The 13,927-nt window shown below is 43.1% G+C and overlaps 1 long non-coding RNA gene across 1 annotated transcript in view; it reads left to right on the forward strand.

Annotated features, from left to right (window-relative positions):
• LOC137538319 (uncharacterized) overlaps positions 1–13,927 on the forward strand; it is a 38,899-nt gene that overhangs the window by 7,057 nt on the left and 17,915 nt on the right. The window contains exon 2 of the long non-coding RNA XR_011024749.1: positions 11,615–11,703. This is a non-coding gene — a long non-coding RNA (uncharacterized lncRNA). The remainder of the gene's footprint in view (positions 1–11,614; positions 11,704–13,927) is intronic.

The following is a 13,927-nucleotide window of genomic DNA, read 5'->3' on the forward strand; positions in this document are numbered from 1 at the left end:
ACTTGGCACTCACTGAAGCAAAGGAAGGCTCAGAAGTCAATGTGGAAATGTACACATCCTAAATGAGCAATCAGCAGGTGCATCTGTCATAAGGTGCGTACACACCTCTTGATTTTATGTCGCTCATCGGGGGATGTATTGTGTTGCTATGTGCGGGGGAAGGGAGGGCATGACGGAGTGGCATGTGCTGGCAGGGGAGCTGCCCAGACAATGCAATTGGCTGTCGCGGCAGTGAATTATTATTATTTATTTATAAAGCGCCAACATATTCCGTGGCGCTGTACAATGTAAGAAAACAAAACAAGGGATACATAATGATACAGACAATGATATACATCAAATATGGACACTGGTACAAGATACAGCACTGATGATTACAATAGCAAATTTAACATGTTGACTAAATGTATAACAGAGTGCAAGCTATTAAATGAATAACATTCCAAGACACAAAAGGGTGAGAGAGCCCTGCCCTTGTGAGCTTACAATCTAAAGGAATGGGGTGGAAACAAGAGGTGGGGAAGTATACAGTGTATATATATATATATACAGGTAGTGTGTGATTAGGTTATTTAGTAAGAGTAAATCTAGACGCAAGGTTGAAGGGTGCATGGCCTAAGACAGAGCATATCCTTGTCGGAAAAGGTGGTTTTTGAGGGAGCGTTTAAAGATTTCAAATTTGGGAGAGTGGCGGATGTGCTGTGGAAGGGCATTCCAGAGGAGGGGTGAGGCACGTGAGAAGTCTTGTATGTGTGAATGTGAGGCGGTAATTGTAGAAGAGGATAATAGAAGCTAGTGTGCAGATCTGAGAATTGATCCATTGGGCGGATCCCTTGCAGGTTGGGGGTTGGCGGCCGCTGTACACACACCTGACTGCCTTTGTCAGACATGTGTATGGGCCTATAGAGGGACTAAATTGCGATTGGTTATTCACAGAGCTGTGGAGTGAGTACATGATTCCTGCAATTCCAACTCCTCAAATCACAATATACTAGTGGATTTTCCATGTTCATTGAAAGAACAGAACATACAAGGCATTTCATCCCTACCAGAGTTCATCACAGAGCTCATCAAAGGACACCTGAAGTGACAGGAGTGCGGAGGCTGCCATCTTCATTCCCTTATAAATAATGCCAGTTGCCTGTCTATCATGCTGAGCTTTTGGTTATAGTTGTTTTGAAGTCACACCTGCAACAAGCATGCAGACACTGCAGTCAGATCTGAGTCACAGCATCTGATCTGCAGGCTCATTCTGGGCCAGAGACTTAGCAAGTCATCACAAGAAGTCAGGCAACTGGCATTGTTTGCTAGAGAATAAAGATGTACGGTAAGTCTTTGCATTCCTATACTGCAGGTTCTCTTTAGGGCCCTTTCACATTTAGTTTGTTGCCTCACAATGGACAATAGCATTGCACCACAATGATAGTCTTGTGGGGCTTTTACATTAAAGGAATACTATCGATACCCAAGTGTTCTAAAATGACAATGTACAAATAATGTCTAAGTAGCTGTGTAAACATTTTCCTACTTTTCATGTTAAATATTAGAGGCAAAAGCTGTAATTCATTATGTGTAGGACTTAGCTCTATTGGGACAAATCATTTGCAAAGGGGTGTCTGCTTCAATGCACAGCCAGTGTTGATGTTTTTTTGTTTGTTTTTTTACAGTATTTTTCACTGAAAGCAAAAAAAAGTGAAAAGCTGTGGAGTCACAGACAATTACAAATGTTTAAAGCCAGTTACATTTCCTCTGCTCTCCTGCAGAAAGCTCAGAAACACAGGCAGCTTCTGAGAGCTTTCTCACACAAAGAGTTACACACAGAGTTAAAGTGTAACTGTCGGGCATAAAATCAAAAATCAATTCTTTAGTTTTATCTGGTAAACAAGTAATAAGGATGCTAACCAGGTAATCCAAAAGTTAAAATCTCTATTACTTGTCTTGTTTATAAATGATCATTCCCCAGTTTACCTGACTCCTATTTGGTACGTTGCCACACAAAGGAAGTTGCAGGGCATGCTGGGTTGTCTTCTTTTGCTTCTTTATTTCCCCTATTACTTTTCTTGTTTATAAATGATCATTCCCCAGTTTACCTGACTCTTATTTGGTACACACAAAATTTGGTACACAAAAAGGAAGTTGCAGGGCATGCTGGGTTGTCATTTTTTGCTTCTGTACATTGGTACAGAAGCAAAAAATGACAACCCAGCATGCCCTGCAACTTCCTTTTTGTGTACCAAATTTTGTGTGTACCAAATAAGAGTCAGGTAAACTGGGGAATGATCATTTATAAACAAGAAAAGTAATAGAGATTTGAACTTTTGGATTGCCTGGTTAGCATCCGTATTACTTGTTTACCAGATAAAACTAAAGAATTGATTTTTGATTGTATGCCCGACAGTTACACTTTAACAGTGACGGAATTACACTGTGAGGGAATACCCCCTCCCCTCATTGTTCACTCTCTTTGCTTCCCAAAGAGGCACTGTCTCACCAAATGAGGGATGTTGGGAGCTATGGCAGCGAGGCATACTTTCGTTGTTTTCTATGCCTCACTGTATGATCACAATGGTACCATGTGGTTTGACTGGCTGACCCGCTGGCAAGTCGGCACTTCTGCGCATGTGCTGGCGTGCGCAAGCGCCTACTCTAAAATGAATCCATGTCACCAGGTGCATAGGGTTGGTCTGCCGTACTGGTGGCCAGCGGGTAACACCGGAGCTGCAGCGAGGGAACCAGAAGACTCCTAGGGGCTGGAAGAAGCCCCAGGTAAGTAAAGAGACATGTCCCAGCTCACCTCGTTTGTCCTTTAAAGAAAAACATTTCTTTGTTACAGCTTACAGGAATATTACAACAAATCTGCAGTGTCTACTTCCTGGTTTCATGGGAGTACAGAAAGAGTTAACTCCTGTTTATATATTGGCATATGACTGGGCACACACATTGGCACAATTCAGACAGAGCTGACTGCCCTAATTACACTTGTGATTACATGCAGAGAAGGGAGAATTAGACAGGATGTTCTCTCTAAATACACACAGGGTGGATTTCTCTGTGTTTTCCTTATCTCATGTGCAAGAGTTTAGATAGTAGTGCGTCTCATTCACTGTGATAGAAGGCGTACTTTCAGTCATGCAGGCCGTGATGTGCTCTTTTATCATCAAGCTCACATGCTCCACAGATTAAGTCTGATTGCTGGGCCCTGCATAAAATATTTATTTTTAAAATAGGTTTGATACAAATAAAAATGATAGAGAGCCCCAGTCTGTAAACTGGAAGTGAATGAAATAGACCAAACAGCATTAGCGTTTCCTGTGAAAGAGAATGGGAAGAGGGCAGAGGAGGACAGAGGCGGTAGCGCTGCCAGGACTTCCTTATAAAATAAGCAGAGAGTCTACAGAAGTACAGGCTCTGAAAGTGTTATATCACTGAGTAAACTTGAATAGATAAAATTAATGTGGACATTTCTTTTTGAATCATTTAAAAGCTAAACAAATATCAATATAGTGTGTAAAAAAGAAGAAAATAATAAGGGTGCCAGAAAAATTAGGCAGGCATTTACACACACCAGAAAAATTATTATAGTGGCCACTGCTAGCAGTGGCCTTAAAAATTCAGGAATTTGCCTGGAGTCTTGGTGGACCCTGTTGGTGTTGGCGGAGAAGGCAGTCAACCGGCCTGCGGGCAGAGATGCTGTGTGGGGACTGACTTAGTCTTGGGGCAGGCAGTCCCACGGCGTGCAGGCAGAGATGCTGTGTGTTGGGGACTGACTTAGTCTTCGGGCAGGCCTGAGCGTGCTTTGCAGACCAGGCATCCGTGGTCAGATGGACCCTTGACCCAACTCTGTGTGCCAGAGATGTCATCACTTGCCTTTCAACATCACGGTACAGTTCGCCTTTTTTGAGAAAAAATTGCGGCCCGGTATCTGCCACTGCGGTGTATGGCTTTGCTTTTGTTTTCTGCTTTTCCTCAATCCTCAGGTGGTCATCCCATTGCAGTTTGTGCTTTGTAAATATGTGCCTTCGTAAGGTAGTAGGTGTCTGAGGCAGACACACAAAAAAATTTCAACACCGCTGAGCCCTATGGTGATGGCACTTTGGTGGTGGCGGCCGACTGAGTGTTAAGTGGAATGCCAGAATCAGAGCAGGAGGAGAAAGATGAGGTGTTCTGCCTCTGCCTTTTGTTTTGTCCATATTGGGGGGGATGAAGTGAAAGGTATGCACTGACTTGACTAATACAATGTGCAGTCACACAGGTGCAGTTAACAGGTATGCACGGAGTGGTATATCACACTGCGTGCACTCACGTAGGTAGGTGGGTGCACTGAACACAACAGGTAGGTATATGCAGTGATTGGTATTACAATGTGCACCTGTCACACACAGACAGGTACTGGACAGGCACAGTGACACTGCGTGCACTTACGTAGGTAGGTGGGTGCACAGTGAACAACAGGTAGGTAGGTATATGCAGTGATGGGTATTACAATGTACACCTGCCACACACAGACAGGTACCGGACAGGCAAAGTGACACTGGGTGCGCTCACGTAGGTAGGTGGGTGCACTGAACACAACAGGTTGTAGGTATATGCAGGGATGGGTATTACAATGTGCACCTGTCTCACACAGACAGGTACCAGACAGGCACAGTGACACTGCATGCACTCATGTAGGTAGGTTGGTGCACAGTGAACAACAGGTAGGTATATGCAGTGATGGGTATTACAATGTGCACCTGTCACACACACAGGTAGTTACTGAATGTGCTGGGCCTGGCAGTGGCACACACAGTAGGAATTATCAAGGCTGTCTATGCAACACAAGTGTCAGTGGGACACACAAAAAAAAAAAAATAGATCACAAGCATAAGATTAGTTCTCAAAAGTGCTGTTGAGGGGTGCTTTTTTAGCAATAAGAATCAGCAAGAAGCAAGCTAAAAAGCCTACAAGAGCCTAACTAAGCTTTCCCTATGAGAGTCTGCAGCAGCTTTCCCTTCTCTAATTAATGTAGGCACACAAGTGAGTCCAAAGCCTGAGGAAGTGTAGCCTGATTGGCTACAATGTGCCTGCTGACTGTGATGTAGAGGGTCAAAGTTGACCCTCATGATGCACTATGGGGGCGAACCGCAGACCATCTCTATCCAGTAAATGGACATAGGGCTTGATTCACAAAGCCGTGCTAATGAATAGCACTACTGTGCTATGCATTTAGCATGCAATGTGATGCGCGCAATGGTTTGCTTGCGTAAAGATTTATGTGCACGCGCTAACGTGGCAAACTGCACGCATTACCGTGCGACAATCGTCGTAGCATAGCACGGCTTTGTGAATTAAGCCCATACTGTGCGGCACAGAACCCACCGCACCACACCAATGTGATCGTGCCATAGAAATATCATTGCATCGGAACATAATGGACGCAGTGTGAAAGCATTCTTAAACAGAGTCAGAGCTTAAAAAAATAAAAAGATTTATACATACCTGGGGCTTCCTCCAGCCCCATCAGCTCGGATCTCTCTCACGTTGCCGTCCTCCGCTGCCCGCAGCTTCGGTATCGGGTCCCGTTAATTCCATCAGTCGGAGCCAGTCTGACGTAAGTGAAGTGCGCTGTTTGCGTATCTCTCCAGAAGATGCTGGAGAGATACGTAGAGGGCGCACTTCTTCTGCGTAGACTGGATCCAACTGACAGAAGTGACGGGACCCGATTCCCGAAGCTGAAGACAGCGGAGGATGGTGGCGTGGGAGCGATCTGAGTGGATGGGGCTGGAGGAAGCCCCAGGTACTGTATGTATAAACCTTTTTATTTTTTTAAGCTATGGTACACTTTAAGGTCCACCAAGAGACAAATCTCTCTCTGAATGAATCATATCAGAGAGAGATCTGTCAGCTGCCCATACAGCGCAGGCGGATTCATGATCAATTTTAGGAAGAAAGCTCTCGGGAATCGGCGTCATAAAAAAGAATCCCCCGCTTCGCCGCCTCCATCGATGTCCCCTCAAATGTTAATGTGACCCCCCCTTCCCTCGGTGCATTAAAATCTCTCACCTGTACAGCCACTGCGAGTCCAGCTGCTCCTCCTTCCTCATTCACCTTCCACGTGGTTGATGTGCATGGCATGTGGCGTGTGTGTGACGTGACTGACGTCACACATTCACCAGTCAGTTTGGCAACCACGTTTTGACGTAAATGATGAAGAAGGAGCAGCTGGATTCGTGGCAGCTGGACAGGTGAGAGCTTTTAACATTCGGGCATCGAGGATTCGATTTTTTTTGGGGGGGGGGGGCAGTGGATGGGGGTTTCGTCACGTTTGTTGCTTGGCCCAATATCATGCGCTGTTGCCACCATGAAACCCGAACAAGCAAGTTGGCCTAACATTTTTCAGCTGACATTCAACCGATTTTGGGCCGATCAGAAATGCTTACTGTTGCACCAATTTTTCTCCGACTTGATAAATATTATCAAATGGGATGGTCGATTGGCCACAAAATCGTTAGATATATGGCCACCTTTACTTGTTTTTCGGTGACACAAGAGGCCCATGTATGGTAGCATAACATTCTGCGAAAACAATTAATGGCATCCTTTTCACTTCAAACTGGGGGTAACAGAGCAGAAAATAATCATTAGACATCCCTCTGGACAATCTTGAAAACATATTCCCACTCCTAAATAAAAAAATCCCCAATGAGCTGAATAAGATCTTTTTTTATATTTAATCTGAATTGCTGTTTCGGGGATTTGATATTCGCCACCAGCTTAGTCATCCCCACACTGGTTTCTCTCTGATAATATTACTAGGTGACCCTTTAAGGTAGCCCTCTGTAGGAGTGTGCTGCTTTCCAAGCCTGCGTTTCTCTCTAAGCCAAAATACCAACATTAACCCAAAAGAGGGAACTGATCCCTTGCTGAATTAATCTGGTTTATTTTAATCTTGTTTTATTTACTTTGCACATAAGGGAAGCTGCACAGTGTGACAAGGCAGACAGACAGGCAGAGCACGCTGCAGCGCTATTGCCAAATCAACAGGAAAAGGAATTATCCCTTGTATCATAATGGGAGAGGAGATTTTCAGAGTTCTTGCTGTATACATGATTAATGTAAAGGATATTTCACATGGGTAAAAATAGACCTATACCTAAAATGTGTTTATTGCATCCTGGCAGCTGCATTGCCGCGAGTTTTTACAAGTGCCTTCCAGCTAACAATCTTTGGCTTTATGCTGAAAAAAAAAGAAATCATCTTTTTCGAACATGCCAAGTAACAGTGAAACAGTTTCTGCTCTTTACCTGACCAGCCAGATGTGAATACGCTCATGGATGGATGAAGTCATTTTTGAAAACTTTGCAGGCTTATAAGGTAGCTCAAAGGGCTTTGATAGAGTGCAAATCGCAGCAGTGTGCAACTAACAAAGTTGGGGGTAGACTAAAGTTGGGTATAGACATTACATTAGATAATAATATGGCTGGACAATGCATGACCTGACTATTAACTTTATTGGACAGCTGAGACAAAAAAATAGGTAAAATCCAGAACCTACTTTTGTTATTAATGACCTCCTTCTCAGGATGTGTCCTCCGCCCCTCCCTTCTTTGCGACCATTCCGCCGCTATGTGCTCCATTTGCAAGCCTCGGCTAATATTAGTCATGACCTTTGATCCAGAATGAATGTCCCTGCGCATGCCTAGTAGTCTGCAATGGTCTCAGCTCGGAGTGCTGAGGGCGAGCCCCAAACAAAAACCCGATGAGGGTGGTGATGAAAAATGTTAACACACATAAGTAAAAAAAGTCCTCAGAAAAACTTCAACAACAATCTTCTTTCATAAACTTCAGCGCTACTGGGTTTTTCAAACTTGTATCTCCATCACCAAACCTCACTTCCGAGCGAGCCCCTGATGACGCAACAGCGAAACCGGTCGGGCCTACGGATGGTGGATAAGAACGGCACTCCAGAGGTGAATTGTGTGATACGCGTGATAACTTCAAGGGTCCCTGTCATAAGGGCCCGGAAGTGAGTATCCAAGACTGTATTTATTTTGTGTTTTACCTGGATGTGCAATAAATGACGTGGTTTTAAACAGTATACACTTAGATTTGTCCCGATTATTATCAATTTTTATGCTGGGAGTGACTGGCTTTAAAAGAAGAGAAGCGGTGATCGTTGAGGATCTATGAGGAAGTTGATCGTTGTGGGGATCGTACTGGTGATCCAATTGAGCTGCTTAGACCTTATAATTTGGGTCTCATCTGATCTTGGTAAGCCTGCACTTTAAAGGGTGTTTGGTAATGGAGATACAAGTTTTAAAAACACTGTAGTGCTGAAGTTTATGAAAGATGAAACATTTTAATAGCTGATTGTACCTTATACAGTGAAACGTTGGTTTGCGAGCATAATTCGCTCCGCAAACATGCTTGTAATCCAAAGCACTCTTCTATCAAAGCAAATTTCCCCAGAAGGATTAATGTAAATTCAAGTGATTTGTTCCACAATCCAAAAACAGTTATAGAAAAATATTTAATACAAAGTACAGTAGTGATTAAAATAAAGATGTAAACAAGGCTTTCACTATAACTAACAGAATCATTGCTATCTGTTGCAATTATTTTTTGTGTGGCTTTAACAAGGACCTTTTCCAATGACAGTTGCTGTTGATTACTTTTGGGGATTTCATGGAAATGTGACATTGTACAGTCCCTACACTCAATTGTGCAGCATCTAGGAGAGAAGAACCATCGGCTCAGTTGTGATAATATGACACACGGTAACATTTTTTGCTTGTATTTCAAGTCAAAATTTCACAAACATGTTTGCTTGTATTTCAAGGTGCTCTCAAACCAAGTTACTCTCAATCCAAGGTTTTACTGTATTAAAATAAGGTACTACCATGTTTTCCTGAAAATAAGACACAGTCTTATATTCATTTTTCATTCAAAAGATGCACTAGGGCTTATTTTTGGGGAGGTCTTATTTTGTGGGGTATACATATGTAGTATGTATGTAGAAGATACTTGCACCTTGAAACGTTCAGAAACAGTCAGACAGTATACGGTACTGCACTGATCAGGCACCTGCCCTGTCATCCCTGCACGCAGCTGATAACATTGGTGTGTGCTGGGATGACAAGACCAGTGTCTGATAGGCACTGCACCTCTCTGTGAACTCGCCGATTAATTCCATCACGCTCAGCAGCTTTGGCAGGAGGGGGACTGCCACGAGAGGATGCAGAACACATTGCACAGCCCTGTGCAATGTGTTTTGCGTCCTCTCGTGGCAGTCCCCCTCCTCCTCCAGCCGCCACAAGGCTCTGCTCTCCAAACCTGACCCAGCATCCTCCACTGTGCTCGGTCAACTCCAGGAGGACTGTGCCTAGGGATGGTCGGAAATGCCAATTTCCGATTCCGCGGTAAATCCGCATTCTGCCATTGCCAAATACCGATTCCGCTTTCCGCTACAAATTTCAGCATTCCAATGCGGAATTTCCGCCGGAAATCGCGGAAATTCCGCCCGACTTTAACATCAATTTTCTCAAAAACTATAAGGTCTTTTTGAAAACTTTTTTTTGCATCTTGTTCAGGAGATTCTGCTTAATAAACCCTGAAAATTTGGTGTTTCTAGGACTTACGGGGGCTTTGCTATTAACCGTTAAAGTCGGCGGATTTTTACTGTAATGTAAATGCAGAAAATCTGCATCTGCCTATTTTCTGCATTTACATTACAGTAAAAATCCGCCGAATTTAACGGTTAATAGCAAAGCCCCCGTAAGTCCTAGAAACACCAAATTTTCAGGATTTATTAGGCACAATCTCCTGAACAATATGCAAAAAAAAGTTTTCAAAAAGACCTTATAGTTTTTGAGAAAATCGATGTTAAAGTCGGGCGGAATTTCCGCGATTTCCGGCGGAAATCCGCCTAACGCACTTGCATTACCGATTTCCGCATTCCGATGCGGAAATGCAATTTCCGATCGGAATTTCGGAAATTGCATTTCCGTGGAATCCGAATGAGCATCCCTAACTGTGCCGTGCGTTCTGCATCATCTCATGGCAGCCCCTCTCCTCCTCCAGCTGCTGCCCATGGCTCCGCTCTCCAAATCTGACCCTGCAACCTCCATTGCAGGTTTGGCTGTGTGCTCTGCGTCTTCTTGTTGCAGCCCCCTGCACCTCCAGCAGCCTTCCCGGCTCGTTCTCCACACCGCCCACTGCATTTTTTTAAAATTCCGCCCACCTGCCAAATAAGCCCGGTGGCTTCCTTAAGCAAACCACGCTTCCTGGTCACCTCATCTCCTTGCACTCCGTGTCCCGCCTCTTCCTCCTCTTTACTACTACTAGATCTTATTTTTGGAGGAGGTCTTATATTTGGAGCATGCTCAAAATATATTCTAGGTCTTACTTTTGGGGGAGGTCCTACTTTAGGGAAAACACGGTAAATAAATTGACTAATGAGCATGTTGGAGATGCTTTAAACATAGCTCCCAACTGTCCCTCTTTGGGAGCCATGTCCCACTGTCCCTTTTTCCTCCTCATGTGTCCCTCATTCAGGACTCATGTGCAGACTTGTGTAAAGATATGTATTTTTCTACTGAAAAATGTGTTAAATTCACTTTAAACGTTATACCCATTCTTTAAATTGATATATTTCTCATTTCCATGTGTTATTATGAAGGAAAATGAGCCAGGATAGAAAGGACCAGTGTGGTCTGAATTACAGTATAAAACCACAAATTATTCTTATAAAATCTTTATGATATGCGTGACTAGGGGTGCGCTGGAGGCGTGATTAGGGGTGTGGCAGGGGAGTGGCTTAAAGGGACTCCGAGCAGTGCAGAAACTATGGAAAGATGCATATCATTTTAAAGCTCTCTTTCTCCTCTTTCCAATGATATATAAACCGCCGCCCTACACCTTTTAGTTTTTGCTATTTTCGCGATTGAAATTGCCGCGGCCGCAATTTCAATCGCGAAAATAGAGAAAACTAAAAGGCGTAGGGCAATGATTTAGGTGTCGCCAGAAAGAGGAGAAAGAGAGCTTTAAAATGATATCCATCTGTCCATAGTTACATTGTATTACACAGGACGACACTTTCCCCAGAGTCAGCAGCTCCATTCAGCAGAAAAAGTCGCCCTGTGTAATACAATGTAACTATGGAAAGATGGATATCATTTTAAAGCTCTCTTTCTCCTCTTTCTGGCGACACCTAAATCGTCACCCTACGCCTTTTAGTTTTCTCTATTTTCGCGATTGAAATCGTGGCCGCGGCAATTTCAATCGCGAAAATAGCGAAAACTAAAAGGAGTAGGGCGGTGTTTTATATATCATTGGAAAGAGGAGAAAGAGAGCTTTAAAATGATATGCATCTTTCCATAGTTTCTGCACTGCTCGGAGTCCCTTTAAGTGTCCTTCTTTCTTATCTTAAAATGTTGGGAGGTATGCTTTAAAGTATAGGTAAATACATTGTTTTCCTAGTCCAATGAAAGCACTGAGCAAGCAAGTATTTTCATTCCCCGCTCATCTTCTGTTCTTTTTTCAGACAGTGTTCTCTAGGAATGGTCAAGGAGATAAAAGAAACGCCATCTTTCATGCCAATTTCTTGCATATTCTGAAATTCTTGTTCATTTCACAGAGGGCTAAAGACATTCCACAGTGATTCATCTTGCCATCAGTAGAGATGCCGGCATCTCGGGATAAATTCAAGAATGTAATCAGGGTGAGGTAAGAGTTTACAATAGGCATGCATTCAATAATATTCATTAAATTCATCTTTAGGACAAATATCTATGCATGTCTGCATTATTTTCAGTGTAACATCCCTTACTGCAGTGCAGATCACTAGCACATCACAGGACTATCATTTCTGACTGTTCCTGAGTATTAACGCTTATAAACATTGATTTATTGCCTTTTAATCTGAGCAACTGATACATCTGGATCGATGCAACCGTACATTTTTATCAAAGCTTTTTAATTATACTTCCTCAAAAGACAGGCTAATCAAGGGAAGGGAACATTTCAGTGTTAATAGTTTCCTCATTTTTTAGGTATGTATGAGTGCAGAATATATTTAACAGATGACTGTTCTTCCAGTAAATGGAATTAAATGGATAGTTTTAATTAAGTTTAGATTAGTTGGTGTATGATCCTGCTCCGAAGGCCACTTGAGACCTTGCCTGCCACTTAAAATCTATTGCGCCTATTAGTGACATCTACATTTATAATAGTCCTCACTGTTTTTGCCAAAATTTATGTCCTAGGAAAAAGTTTAGCATTTCACATACACAAATATTTGATCTTCATGTCAATAATTTTGATTAAAAAAGTTAAAGGACCACTATAGTGAAAAAAGAAGTAAGCAGTTAAAATCTGACAGATCTGACAGGTTTTGGACTAGCCTATTCCTCATGGGACATCTCCGTATTTCTTTTATTCTTTTCAAAAACATTCCCTGAATTGCAGTTTCTAAGTCTACCTGCCAAAAAAGTGTGCAAAAGAGTGGGGAGGCTGGCTGGTATTTTACTATTTTGGCAACTGCTGTTCATGAAATGGTTTTGAAAAAAAAATAGGAGGCCCAGAGAATCCCAAATGAGGAGATGGAATAGTCCAAATTTATCAGATTGTTTAAACTGTTTAACTGCAGGGTGAGCCATAAAATCCCCCGCAGCTCACATAAGGCCCAGCTCACCTGCGGCATAATAATACGTACGCCACTTAGCTTCCTCTTTGGGCATCTTTAGGGAGAGGGTTTTCTGTCTGAATATAACATAGTTTAGATGCATCCAGGGGCATAGCTAGGAATGACTGGGCCCCATAGCAAATTTTTTTTAAGGGCAGGCGGGCCCCCCGTGGCTGTGGGCCCCATAGCTACTGCTATGGTGATCCCTACGCCCCTGGATGCATCATTTTCTGTACTATGCCAGAAAGTGTATTACTTTGAACATGGAAAGACATGGAAACCTCATCTATCTATTGACATGTGATCTACGCTTGTCAACAACAGTCTTCCACTCTACAAAATGACTGTCCTCTCCAGAGGCTGTCCTGGCAAATTAAACAAAATCTGGGATTCATGGTCGGAGGCTCATCACATGTCAGATTGTCCATATGACATATCCCCTAATGTGCTTATTTTTAGGTACTTTTGTATGGAACTTCCATGCAGAGCTGGGACAAGGTCCTCCAGCACCCAAGGCTGAGACACCAATGTGCGCCCCTCCATCCCTCCCGCCCCAGCCGTCACACTCTGATTGCTATTAGACTAAGAGGTGCCCCAGGGCCCCCAACACCTTAATCTCTAGTTATCTGGCTTGCAGTCACTGTCATGTATCCCCTTTTCTTATTTTTCTCTGCTTCAAATACAATGTGGGAATGATAGCTGAGTGAGTTGTGCTCCCACTCCTACACTGCGCCCTGAGGCTTGGGCCTCTCTTGCCTCTGCCTCGGCATGGCCCTGCTTCGATGTTTCTATAATTTGAAGTGTCAAAGTGGACATGTATGGCCAAATTTGGCCTTTAGTGTAATGGGAACTGGTAAGTTTCTTGTTATGTTTTTGTTTAATGATATGATACAAATAAAATATATTATGGAGACCAAAAGGACAGGAATAAAGCTTTGCAGATTACTGCATTTCATAGGATCATTAGCTGGTTCTGAAGGCCTAAGCACTTCACCAGAGGCTAAGAACCCCATCACTGTACAGGTATGTCATAGCTATATAGGATGACATTGGGGGAAGAATCTTACCCCTCCCCTGAATGCCGAAGAGGGAACTGGGTTCCCAGGAGCAGTGCTGTAAATCTTGCACATCAGTACATAATTTCTGTACATACAAAAGAAAAGTTATATATTAGTGGCACACCGAGATGCACATGTGGTGGTGGGTTTGTCCCCGGATAAAAACCTTTTGGGATTTATTAAAGAAGTCTGCAACAAAATGTATTAT

This window comes from Hyperolius riggenbachi, chromosome 11 (assembly GCF_040937935.1).
Source record: "Hyperolius riggenbachi isolate aHypRig1 chromosome 11, aHypRig1.pri, whole genome shotgun sequence".
Classification (NCBI taxonomy): Eukaryota; Metazoa; Chordata; class Amphibia; order Anura; family Hyperoliidae; genus Hyperolius; species Hyperolius riggenbachi.